This window comes from Sceloporus occidentalis, unplaced genomic scaffold (genome assembly GCF_023333645.1).
Source record: "Sceloporus occidentalis isolate IW3139 unplaced genomic scaffold, rSceOcc1.0.p SCAF_5, whole genome shotgun sequence".
In the NCBI taxonomy this organism is placed as follows: Eukaryota; Metazoa; Chordata; class Lepidosauria; order Squamata; family Phrynosomatidae; genus Sceloporus; species Sceloporus occidentalis.
In genome coordinates, this window is record NW_028316985.1 from 106,812,560 (window position 1) to 106,825,365 (window position 12,806).

Consider the following 12,806-nt stretch of genomic DNA (forward strand, 5'->3'; position numbering starts at 1 on the left):
TGCATCTGTGATTAATTCATTGTTTCTAATTTCTGGCATTGAGCTAACTTAAATCTTCAATTGAGCATTTAGAAATACAGTTTAGGCATCCAAAGAAAAGGGGTTGGCAAAGCCACAAAGGAAATATGGACACAACAAATAGGGATTCTAAATGTGGACAGTTTTCATTATCTCTACAGTACTAGAAATTTGGGAAATGAAGGACAATTTCTTGTGCGGGGCAGAATGCTTACTGAAGGGAGCAATGTCCTCATCTCCCCCCTCCCATAACTACACTCCTGATTCGGTGTTGACACTCTAGTCACATGTAGGCCATACCAAACATTTCTAAATGTACTTTGTTTCTTTTTTAAATATGTGATTTTACAATTGGCCCTCCACATTTGCGGCTTTGACTTCTGAGGATTTGATTAGCCATGGATTTGATTAATATGTTCTCTCTAGGAATTTGTAGGGCCTCCAGTGCAATTCTATGGTCATTATTCATCAGAAATCTTGCTGGAGGACCTAGAGACTCCTAGAGAGGTGTTTTCTCAAGTTTTAAAAAAGTGGTTTCTTTATTTGCAATTTCCCCCCACATTCACCGGGGTCCTGTGAATGTGGAGAGCCCACTGTCTTTTAGCTGGTACAATCTTCTTTGTTCCTGATTGATATTGAGACATTGAGGTTTGCCTTACATGCGACATATGATGATACGTTTGGTCCTTTAGACAGTACCTGGTTTAAGGGTCTTCTGGTGAGAGTCTTGGCATCTAAAAGGGATGCCTCTTGAACTGTTCTCAGTGCCAGAGTTATTCTTTTAAATTCAAGCCAACTGAGTAAAACATGTCTCTGCTCCAGTCCTAAGTACAATTGAAAAACAGTTCTTAGCATCTTTGAGTTCTCAAGTATATTTTCCTGTATGCATAAAGAACATTCTTCAGTCAAGTGGTTTTGTTCCCCTCAGATCTGATGGGGGCCCTTCACAGAATACAAAGGGTGCAGCCTGACTTGAAGTGAAATCAGACCTGTGGAGGGTTCCAAACACTCCCTGCAATTTATAAGATGAAGCACCATCTTGTTTAACTAGCATCCAATAACATCCCCATGAGGGTTTCTTAAGATAATATGAAGTATGCACTGAGGATTTTTGTTTGGACAGGGAGCAGCTGTATTGCTCAATATGTGAGAAATGATTTATATGTTCTAGAAAGGCAGAAAGCTATACATGTACTAGACCAGGATCTGCACGTTTTATGTATAAGTGGGCCAGTTTTCGGGAAGGCCAACATCCTCATTTGGATGCTGACAGTTTGAATGTCCCCTCCATGACACTCCCCCCTATTTAAAGCAAATGTAGTAAGTGGTTCCCATGTCAAAGGGATGGGAAATCTGCTCCAGGGACTTTATCACGCATGGCTTTTAAGCTGCAATTCTCATGGGAAGGAAGTGGCATTGCTGGCGATGATCACACAACGCCACTTCCCTCCCATAGCTGTCCCATCCCTGGCCTGTGTTTTTTTTTAATTCAAGGGGAAAACCCATGAATGAAACGCCAATCACGCTAATCTGCAGGTGAGCAAAGTAGTCCTTTTTATTTTCACTCCCGCCCTACATCGGGAAAGGGGATGGTGTGATAAAGCCCCAGGTTTCAGTCTAAACTTTAAAGGAGTCGTCCAAGGTGCTCAAGCTGTTCTGGGAACAGGGTTCCACACCTTAGACATTTCCTTTTACAGTCAGACTAAATCTCAGAGCAGATTCACCACCTTACTGCAGTGGAAGTCACAAGCCACCACTGAACACAATTGTGTGTTTACTATGATCTTTAGGTGATTGGCAGTGTTCTTTGTATAAGACATTTACAAGATTTTTTTAAAATATCAACATTCCCATTATACCTGTACAAATATATCTAAGATTACAAAGTAGATATGTTCCTGGACATTGCTTCTCTTATAGAAAATGTGGTACCAGTGGCAAAAATAACAAGGAAAGAATAGGGATAGGTTCCTACATCACAAAAAAGGAAAAGCAGTTCAACATGTTTCAGCAAACTCTTATTCAAAACTAGCAATATGCATCCTGAAATGAAACAACCAAGTCAGATAAGTCTTGCATAAGTAATCAAAAACATTTTGAACCTTCTAAAGATGACTTGAAGGCTGCTTCCAAAGTACCTCCAAAAATTACTTTTTCTTTCACCAGCCTCCACTTTTCTTATTATTTCCAGTTTGTAGGCCAACTTAGAGATCAGTGATTTCTTTTTCACACTGAGAGGGAGCTGGTGGGAGAGGCTTATCTGTTCTCCACCTTTCTCTCTGTTTTGCTGTTCACATGTGTTCAGTGAGGGATTCTGGAGGCAGCTGCTGTTTACCTTGCCTGTTGAATAGTTTCCCAATCTTTTCCAGCTCAAGCTGTACTGCATTGTATGTTGCAGACATGCTAGTGCAATATGGTAACAAAAATTTGTATTTCTCCAGTTCTTCTTCACCTTCTTACTAATGCTGCTGCTGCTGCCAAAACACTTTCATTCTAGACAGAGGAGGAGGAGGAGGAGGAAGAAAGGGGACTAGTAATATAAAATGTTTTGTAGAGAGGAACTTCATTGTCAGAGGCTTGGTTAAGTGTCACCAAGTTTTCGACATTCCTTGTGACACATACAGAAATCAGTTGTAATCATGAATTTAGGTAATCCAGTGCCATAAAGACTGATTCTATGCCATCTTGGACATGGCCACATGGCCGGACATCTTAACTAGCCTGGCCAAAGCTCCCCTGTAAACCAAACTGTCTTCAGATGGTTTTCTTGGTGGCTCCCAGTGTAAAACTGCAGGCTACTGGCTCCCCTCAGGATACTACAGTCAATATATAATAGTTATGTTTAATAATATCCATGCGGGAATGCATTGCTGTGGCTGCACATGTAAAAATTACAACAGCCTTGGGATTACAGTTCATAATATGGGTCTGACTCTAAGGGACGTAAGTCAAGATGTGATTATGGTTTCCTCTCAACCCTGAACCCCATTTAATTAAAATGGCCTGGGAGCTAAGAATGTCATGTTCCTCTTTCTTATCCCCAGCCTTCGTTTTCCATTCTTAATCCTGCAGATCATTACCAGTCATCACCTTCATTGCTGTTTACATTGGATTCCTGTCCCAGTTGGCATTTGGTATATACATCTCTTCACTTGAAATTCATTACATATTCTCACTCCCCTCTTTCTTCACTGAACCCATGGCTCATTGTCCTTTGTATGTTTGTTCAGCTATAAATCTTTGCTCACATGAATTCCTTTCTCTCTTGTGTTCGCATTTAGTGGCAATGCTTTAGTGTTGAATCCATCACAATGCTGGCCTCAAGCATCTTAACGCCTACCTCTTTTCTTTTAGCTTTTCCCTCCTGGTACAATTTCTGCAAGGGGGAGTTGACAAGAGCTTTCATCAGTGTGCTATGGAATTTTTTTTCTTGTTGTTACATCTTCCTCCCTCTTTCCATTCCTTTTTCTTGAGCATCTTATATCTATGTTGTATACATGGACATGATACATTCATTTATTGCACCTAATTCAAGAAGAAAGAGCTGCACCATTCCATAACAAGAGGGAAATAATCCAGTAGATGTGAGTTTAAGATAGACCAAGTTTCCTAGTGACTACTGGCCATTTTCTGGTAGGCCACCTAGCAGAGGCTGATTTCTTGGATTCTTACAAAGAACAGTAGACAGTTCAGTAGATTGGTGTCAGTTCATTCCATTCATCTTAGGAAGTAGACCAAGTCTACAAATGCTTATGCTAGAACTTCTTATGCACAACTAGTCTCAAAGGTGCTACAAGATCCCTTTGCATACAGATATTCCCTAACATGGCTATGGACTTTATCACACAGGGAAAACAGCGATTTTCACAAATAGTGAAATCGTGATTAATATTTTCACACGACATCACAATTAAAGTGCCATTATCTCAGGAATAAACAGGCAATAAACAGCAACAAATCATCATGAGGAAATCCAGTGAACGATTTGTTGCTGTTTATTGCCTGTTTATTCCCGGGGCAATGGCTCTTTAATCACAATGTGTGTGAAAATGTGAATCATGATTCACAATTTTCACAGGAAAATTGCTGTTTAAACCCCCGATTTTCCCCATGTGATAAAATCTTATGTCTCTGAATTTCAACCAGAAGTTAATATTAATGGTTACACCAGCCTGCAATGAAAAAACCTTTTCAATAGTGTAGCTGTTTTTAATGTGCTTTTGGTTGTTGAATTTGAAAAACATTTAAAATGTACCACACACAGTTCCTTCACACATTTGATATTTTTATCAGTTCAGTTAATCAGCTTTGATTAAATGCAGATGCTGATGTGCCAGTGCAATTTCTTGTAGTACTTTGGAATGGATTTTTGTGTTTCATATCAGTGAATTAAAGTATTATGAAAGTCTGTTAGAAGTCTTTAACTTTGCAAAATTCTTTGCAAGATCATTTCATTCAGTCACATATTGCAACATAGAAATATCAACACATGTTATGAAAAAACGGGACACGATGGAGCAAATAGGTTACTTTTGGATTTAGAACACCAAATTCCTATAGAGCTAGCATACTTTTTTTTTAATCCTCAAATTTGCAGGCCTAATACTATTAACACTGATTATTCACATCTTGAGCATGTGAATAAAAAAGCACAAACCTTTTCAGTTCCAGCATCCACATATGATCTTAGTGCATGGGTTGAGGAATACACATACACTCATCCACATATAGAAGTGTGTTGTTGTGGTTGTTGTTGTGTGCCTTCAAGTCATTTCTGACTTATGGCGATCCTAAGAGAAACTTATCATGGGGTTTTCTTGGCAAGATTTGTTCAGAGGACATTTTGCCATTGCCTTCCCCCAAGGCTGAGAGAGTGTGACTTGCCCAAAGTCACCCAGTGGGTTTCATGGCCGAGCTGGAAATCAAACCCTGGTCTCCAGAGTTGTAGTCCATGCCAGCTCTCATATAAGTGTATAGGTCCCAGTAATCTGCTTTTCTCACTGAGATGGGATGGAAAGCCCTCTCTACACCCACTTTTTTGTTGTCCTGATATGCATTGAATTTACTTCCGTATATAAAATGGTAGTGATGGGAATCGCAGGTAATGGAGTCATCTGTGTGATTCTAAGAGTTGTAGACCCCAAAAATAACATTTCTAAGTTCTGAAGCAGGCCACTGGTTATGCATCCCTCCCTCAAGTGATCCTGAGTATGCCTTCTGTTCCTACTTTAAACAACATGTGGAAGGTGGAGCCCATGTACAGTATATATTCAAGATACACACCTAAGTTATGTCATGCAATATGGAAGAGACACTCCTTCCCCTCTGCAGCCTACACTAATTGTGAAATACAGTCCCATGTGTGTTCCTTACAGCACAAGTCTATGCATGTCACAAGCAAATTTGACTGATCTCAATGGGTTTTACTCCCAAATAACTGGAGTCAGGATTGCAGCACTGCTTCAAAAAAGAAAATATCACAATGTGGGTTTCCAATGCACTTCCTTAATATATTCGACCTTCTTACTGTTCCAGGGGACATTCGGTTTACTTTTTTTGTTTATCCCTATTGCCACTACTAACTCTGGGTGACGTGAGGAGGAGGGCGAGGAGGAGAATAATGTTCAAAAGTAGTTTTATTAATGGTATTTGAAAAGAATCAACAGCCTGGAAATAAATGACTACTAGTGCGCCTTGACCTTTTAAAGACCTGTGCTATGCCTATCTCAAAACACTTTGTACACAAGGTATTAAAAATGATGGAGCACTTTCATCTTCAGAAAGTATTCCCATTCAGGTCAAGAGAGGCAGCTTTCACAGAACAGCTTTGAAGTACGGTAGGTTCTTCAGCGCATTAAGAAGTACAAAGAGGTACTAGATTTTAAATCTTAGCTACTCAGAGTATGAGTTTTTATTTGCTGTATTCATCAAATAATGTTTACCAGTGTACAGTGATAAAGCAACCCATCCTTTAAATGATATACAAATGCAGAAGAAACAAAATCTTAATATAAACTAGTGAGCCGGTATATTTTAGTAGTTTGAGCATGGGACTATGACTTTGGAGACCAGAAATTGAATCCCCACAAAGCCATGAAAACCCACTGGGTAACTTTGGGTACATTATACTCTCTTGGCCTTAGAGGAAGGCAAAGGCAAACTCTGACCAAATTCTGCCAAGAAAACCCTATAATTGGTTAACCTGAAATAGGGTTGTCACAAGCTGGGAATGACTGAAAGGCACACAACAACAACAACAACAACAACAGGCAGCATTCACTATAACAGGAAGTATATTATGGTGAACATAGTAAAACTCTGGAGGGAAGCGAGAAACATCTCTGCTTCCATGACCACTGAACACGGGAGAATATACAAGATATGAAAATACAACACATTGACTACTATGTCACTATAACCTCCCAATTGCTTTTGGCCATTCAAGACTAGCACATTTGAGAAAAAGTCTTCTTCTTTGGATATATTTCAAAGAAGAATTCTGGTGCATAGGAATGGGTGGGCAGTTTCTAGGCATGAAGTATCTTACCTTTAGGATTTAAGGTATGGTCGCTTCTGGCTTTTTTTTCTACGTAGCCTTCTGGCTATTTTCTTCATAGAAATCTATTTTATCCCAGTGCGCTCTCTCTCTCTCTCTCTCTCTCTCTCTCTCTCTCTCTCTCTCTCTCTGTGTGTGTGTGTGTGTGTAAATGATATCATGGCTACCATTCAGTGTCTTGAAAGGTCAAGCCTGATTCAGAAGCATATGTTCTTCCTGTGCAGCCTCCAATTTCAAGTCATGCCTTGGATGTGTGAATGGCCTATTGCATATCTGGCACGCACCATACACTGCACTTTTCCGCCTCCTCACATGGTATGCCTTTCAGTGGAGCCAGTTTTCCCATTTCACACACTAGTCATGAACTGTGGAGGGATTATGAAGGGTAACCATATGTCAAGTGATATACGTGGATGCGCAAAACCATCCTTTTGAGACCTAGCTTTTAAAAAGAACTCTGTTTTACCAGAGATGTGTGATGTAGTTGTGCCCTATAAAGTAGTGATCAGCTTGGTCAAGAGTGTCTGAAAGACCATATTTCCCTATTTAAATCTGCCCAAATTTGGGAACTTGTGTGCGGATTTCTGTGTCCTTCCACCATCCCAGGCAGGTATAGTAGGACATATGGTGGCTGCTCTCCAAGTGCAGATCTCTCTCCCACAAGAGAATAGATTAGCCTCCTCTCTGCAGTCTTTCTAGTGGTAAACAGAGGCATTTTTATCTGATAGCCCTTGGTTCTTAACTGGTTCCTTCAGAAAGATCTTTTAATGCAAGATTGCTGGACTCTAATTCTCACTGTTGTTTTAAATATTTTTAAAATATTTTTAATATAATGGTTCATATAACATTTTTATCATTGTGGAGTTTTAACCATATTTTGTTTCAACTGTATTTGTTAGTTTGGGTCACATATGGGATGGAAGGAAGGAAGGAAAGAAGGGACGAACCACAGGAGAGGAATTAAGTCAGATTTTTAAAAAATAGTCATGCAATGCCATCCTGTTCACTAGGACTTTAAAAATCAATTTTTCTTTGCAGTAGTGGAATAAGCTGAATAAGGGTAGAATGGAAAACTGTTAAACTAAAAGAATCTTGTAAATTTATAATTGTTAAAGTTAGTGAAGTTCACAATGGAATGAATTATTAGAGAAGAAACACAACATGGAGATCAGGATGAAAGTCGGTGGATTTTGCCACAGCTTGTAAAACCTACTTCTTGGGATTACAACTCCACAATCTCCCAGCCAGCATGGTTATAGTCATAGCATCTGGGGGATTATGAGAACTGTAACACAAAAGAGTAACTTCTTCAGACTCTAGGATTTTATGGTATCTGGATGTGTGTTCACCCAGATCAGTTGCTGTCTAAAATACATAAGTGTTATGGAACTCAAACTGTGTGCCTAAAACAAATTACTTCAGTCAGATAAGCATCACTAATTTCAACAAAACACCTATAATTGCTTTCCTTTGGCTATATGTCTATGCCAAAGATTTATCCTAATATAAAAATCACAGAATTCTTTAAACTGTTTTATAAGAAAAGAAAACACATTTCCTTATCAGGATTCATGGCGGTTGGGGGTTGGCTGAGAAGGATCATGACAGTTGAACTGGCATAACTGAGCTCACAAAGGTTTGTGCATCACTGTAAATAAGTGTTTCCTTTTTTTCATCTGTTGTGTGATTGTTTTGAGGGTTCACCATGGTAATTGAGATTAAGAGGGTGGGAATGGGATTGGTGTCGCAACCTTTTACAGCGGCAAATAAATCCAGCAGAGTGCTGCTTGTACTGTTTATTATCTCATGTGATAAGCAGAATCTCAGTCAGAAGTGGGCAAGTGTCTGCCATGCCCCCAAGGACTTAAGTTCGGTAAGTATAACTAATGAATGACTGAGTTTGTTTATGTGTTGAGAATTTGCTGTCACACAATAAGCAAGTAAAATTTATTTTGTACAAGGTCATTGAATAGTAACAAACCATATGTGTGCCCAGAACAGTATTAAAATATCAAATTTGTACTGATGTTGTTCATAGATCATTGTGGCTAACCTTTTGATGCCTACTGATGGGACATGATACTCTAAAAGTGGGAGCTAAACTGTCTATTTTCCCACCATACGAATGCTATCTTGCTGAGGTTTCGTGAGAGTGAATGTGAATTGTCTGCATGGTTACCACACCACACAATCTCACAGACACCCACTTCCACAACCTGGGAAAAAAATCTCACTGATAAGAAATGGATAGGGCCTATTTTCATAACAAATGTTGATCAAGAACTCCAAAAATGCCCTTTATACCTGACGGAAAGGTATTTCATATATTCTGGGATGTTCTTTAGAGAGTTACCTAGATCTCATTGGTTGGTGAAAGATCTCTAGGAGCTGTAGCTTGATGAATGTGGTAAGAGTTCCGTTAGACAAGCCTCGTGCTCAACAGCAATTCCTAGGATTCCATGGGTAGAAGCCATGGCAGTTAACTCATATTTGAAATGTAAACATGCCATCTTCTTAATGTCTTCCCCATATCACTTAGATAATTATGAAATATAGAATTACAACACATACATGTTATTTTTCCCCTGCTTTCTTAGTCAGCCCAAGACCAAAGGGAGAATTGACCCAAGCAATCATAGCATCTTATTGTACTGGCAAAATTCAGAAACGTAGAGTTGGAAGAGACCACAAGGCCTATCTAATCTAGTCCAACTCCCTCCTGTGCAGGAAGCACTCCTGGCAGATGGCCATTCAGCCTCTGTTAAAAAACTTCAAAAGACAGTGTATTCCACTGTTGGACAACTAATACCATCAGGAAGTGTTTCCTAATGTTTAGGTGGAATCTCTTTTCATGTAGTTTGGATCCATTGTTCAATGTCCTGTTCTCAGAAAACAAGCTTGCTCCATATTCAATATGACATCCCTTCAAATTTTTAAACATGGCTATCCTTTCCCATCTTAACCTTTGCTCCCCCAGGCTATATACCCAGTTGCCTTCTTCTCATAGGGCATAGTTTCCAGAACTTTCACCATTTTGGTTGCCTTTCTCTTGATATGCTCCAGCTTGTCGATATGCCTCTTGAATTGTGGTGCCCAGAACTGTACACAGTTGGTCTGATCAAAGCAGAATAGAGTGGCACTATAACTTCTCTCAATTTAAACACTATACTCTTATTGATGCAGCCTAGTATCATACTGGGTTTTTTAAGCTGCTTCACCATACTGTTTAGAAAAAGTAGTACCCATTAAAGTAAGTACGATTGACCCTCCATATCCATGGATTCCAGCATCCATAGCTTGAAAATATTCAAAAAAGTATAAATTCCAAATAGAAAGCCTTGATTTTGCTATTTTATATAAGGGACACCATTTTTTCAAACTGTTTATCTCCAGGGAACTGTTCACATAGACTTGTCTGCTGAGTAACACCCAACCATTTGTCACATTCTAAAAAATTCAAGGATGCACCCCAGGTAGATAGTGGTTTTCATGTTTCCTCCGGCAGAGAAACCTAGCAGTGTATCAAACTGTATCTGGAGTTTCTCACCGAGACAATCAATAGCAGCAGACAAGCTTCCCGGAAAGATATGTCTCTCTGGATTTGCTAATAATCTACAGTGCTTTGTAAGTAGGCTTTACAAAGAGCTCTCAACTGAGGCAGTGCAACAGCAAGGCACAATGTTAACTCAGTAGGTTCCTCAGATCACAGTTCAAAATCCTATGCAGTGGGTAAAAGTTCCATGTTACATAATCTAGGATTTCTCAGTATGGAAAAGGTACTAAAAGATTCATCCACTGTAGGAAATTGTGGAGTGCATGCTCAAATGGTATGGTGTTTTCAGTGAAGACAGCAATCAGTTATTGAGAAGGTAACAAAACTTTATTGAATTTAAACAAGCAAGGGAGCCTCTGCTGTTACCAGCTACATACATAAAATTCAATACACAACAACAGGTTCGACTGTTGCAGCCTCTGGAAAGTAGATGACCCCTCTTCCATTTTGCATTCCCTGCAGTAGTTTCTGGCATTTTCAAACAGTACGCCCAAGAAAACACACAATGCATCCCTGTGAACTAATGGTAGGCATGATATTCTTAAGGAGAAACCCCTAGACTTCCCAGAACATAATCTGAAAATGTTTGCCTTAGAAGAATTACAAATTCTAGTTAATTCACAGTTGACCAAAATGCAAAATGGTCTTATCAACCCAAAACAAAGCAAGCTAAGGAAGAACAGGATACAAATACACTTCCTGACCTGTATGTAAGGAACTTCAAGGGATTTACAATTTTGGATAGCAGCCCAAGTTTGTTTGATTCAGTCCTGTTCCCAAAGGGTTCCCAAAGTAAATCTAATTATTACAAAGCATTTCCTTTTGATATTGTTTTTCCTATTATTTCAATATGTATTTAGCCATGTTTTCTCAAAACAAACAAACAAAATGTGTTTTAGTGATTTGGTTGTTTTGTGTGATAAATATGGGAAACAGTACTTTTAGTATAATCTCGATATACTGAACCTTTTGTATTCACTTCACAGTTAAAATTTAGGACATGTTCTCACAGGGATGGAAGCATTTTAGTTTTCAGCACTTAGTTATCATACACTTGCTACCTAAATGTTTTTCTTGGAAACCTTCTGTTTCTTATAAAAGTACGGTGTTTAAGGTGGTGCGATAGGAACATTATAGCTATACTGATGAATCTGTGGTGGCTCATTTATACATACAAGGTTTCCATATGATATTGCAGTTTTCCTGTTGCCATCACCAAGTAATGATTGTAATCTAACACAGGAGTTTATCACATGGGAGAAAATGTGGAGTTTAAATAGTGATTAACCCATGAAAATCACGCAATTGACATTAAAATGCAATTAAAATGAGATAAACAGAAAAGCCATTATCTCTTGAATAACTAGGGAATAAATAGGCAATAAACAACAAAAAGTCACCCACAGGAAAATCCTGTGAGTGATTTGCTGCTGTTTCTTGCCTGGTTATTCACAGGATAATGGTACTTTAATCACATTTCGTCTCGACGTTGTGTGAAAACCATTAGTGCAATTGCAGGATTATCATGAGTTAATCACTGTTTAATGTGTGATAAACTCCACAGTAAGAATAGAATGTTTGGGCTAACTAGGACTGAACAGAAACAAGACGTTTAGTCTTCAGAGCAGTTAGAATTGCACTAATATTTAGAATTGTGGGATATGATGCTGCAATCATAAATAGACTTATTAAATGTAAGCTGTAAAGTTTCCACTTGTTTGAGACTGTTTCCTTCCCAAACCACCTATCCTAGCAGTGTAGGTTCTGGGTTAGAATGAGTCTGGTTGTTCTCCCCTGGCTTACACCAACGCTTATATAAACAACCTACGTAAATATCTGTTGTTAAATGAGTTGTTATCCTGTTGTACTAAGTACAGTCCACGTAATTTAGAATTAAATGGTCAATTATTAGCCAGTGTATGCACCCTCTTGCTCTGAAATGGAAAATTGAAGTCAACACAGGAAATGGTGTGCTGAATGAGTGTTTTCGCTGTCACAACTTGGAAATGGCGAGTGCAACATTCAGAATATATGTAGGCAGATCATTTAGGTACCCCATAAGATACCCAAGACACAACAGTGAATCAGATTAGTGATCCATCTAGTTCAGTATTGACTCCTCTGAGGTATCTTTTCAAGCCCTCCCCACTGAGATTCCTTTTGCTGGAGTTGTTAGGAGTGAACCCTGTCACTCTTGTAAGGTTTCTGCTCTGCCATGGACTGACTGGAAAGATTTTATTTTTCCTCTGGTCTCGGGTGCTAGCCTCTGGATGATGCAACAAATCCATGAGGACAGTGTGTTCCTTTAGACCATTCAGTGAGACTTTGGGCAACGACTGTGCATGAACACTGAGGCCTATAATTCATACTTATGTTATATATGTATATAAGCAAGCTTTATATTTTATTTGTTCCAAGCCATGTTATGATACTTTTGAATTCAGCTGGCAGTATTTCATGTGTCTAAACAATTCAATATTTTACTACTAGAGTTGAAAGAAGAAATCCAGGCCTCCTGATTGTGAGAGTTCGAATTGTGCAGCAGTGTATTTGTTTTTAGCCTCCATAAAAGAAGTCTTTTGCCTTGCTAGCCAATCATGTTTGCAACATTTCTTTTTTTCTTTCTCAAGCACAACTTCATGTTGCCCAGGAGACCCTTGCAAGTACTAAGCCAATACT

At 38.9% G+C, this 12,806-nt stretch overlaps 1 protein-coding gene across 3 annotated transcripts in view; it reads right to left on the reverse strand.

Annotated features, from left to right (window-relative positions):
• LOC149312625 (transmembrane protein 243) overlaps positions 1 to 8,986 on the reverse strand; it is a 43,374-nt gene extending 34,388 nt beyond the window's left edge. The window contains exons 1-2 of one of the 3 annotated variants that reach the window (XM_089525026.1): positions 8,928 to 8,978; positions 718 to 842 (exon numbers count right to left, since the gene is read on the reverse strand). The gene's annotated coding sequence lies outside the window, so the exon portion shown is untranslated. Of the gene's footprint in view, positions 1 to 677; positions 697 to 717; positions 843 to 8,927 lie in introns of those variants that run through there. The other 2 variants (XM_089525027.1, XM_089525028.1) reach the window with 2 other exon arrangements.
• Positions 8,987 to 12,806: the final 3,820 nt, after the last annotated feature.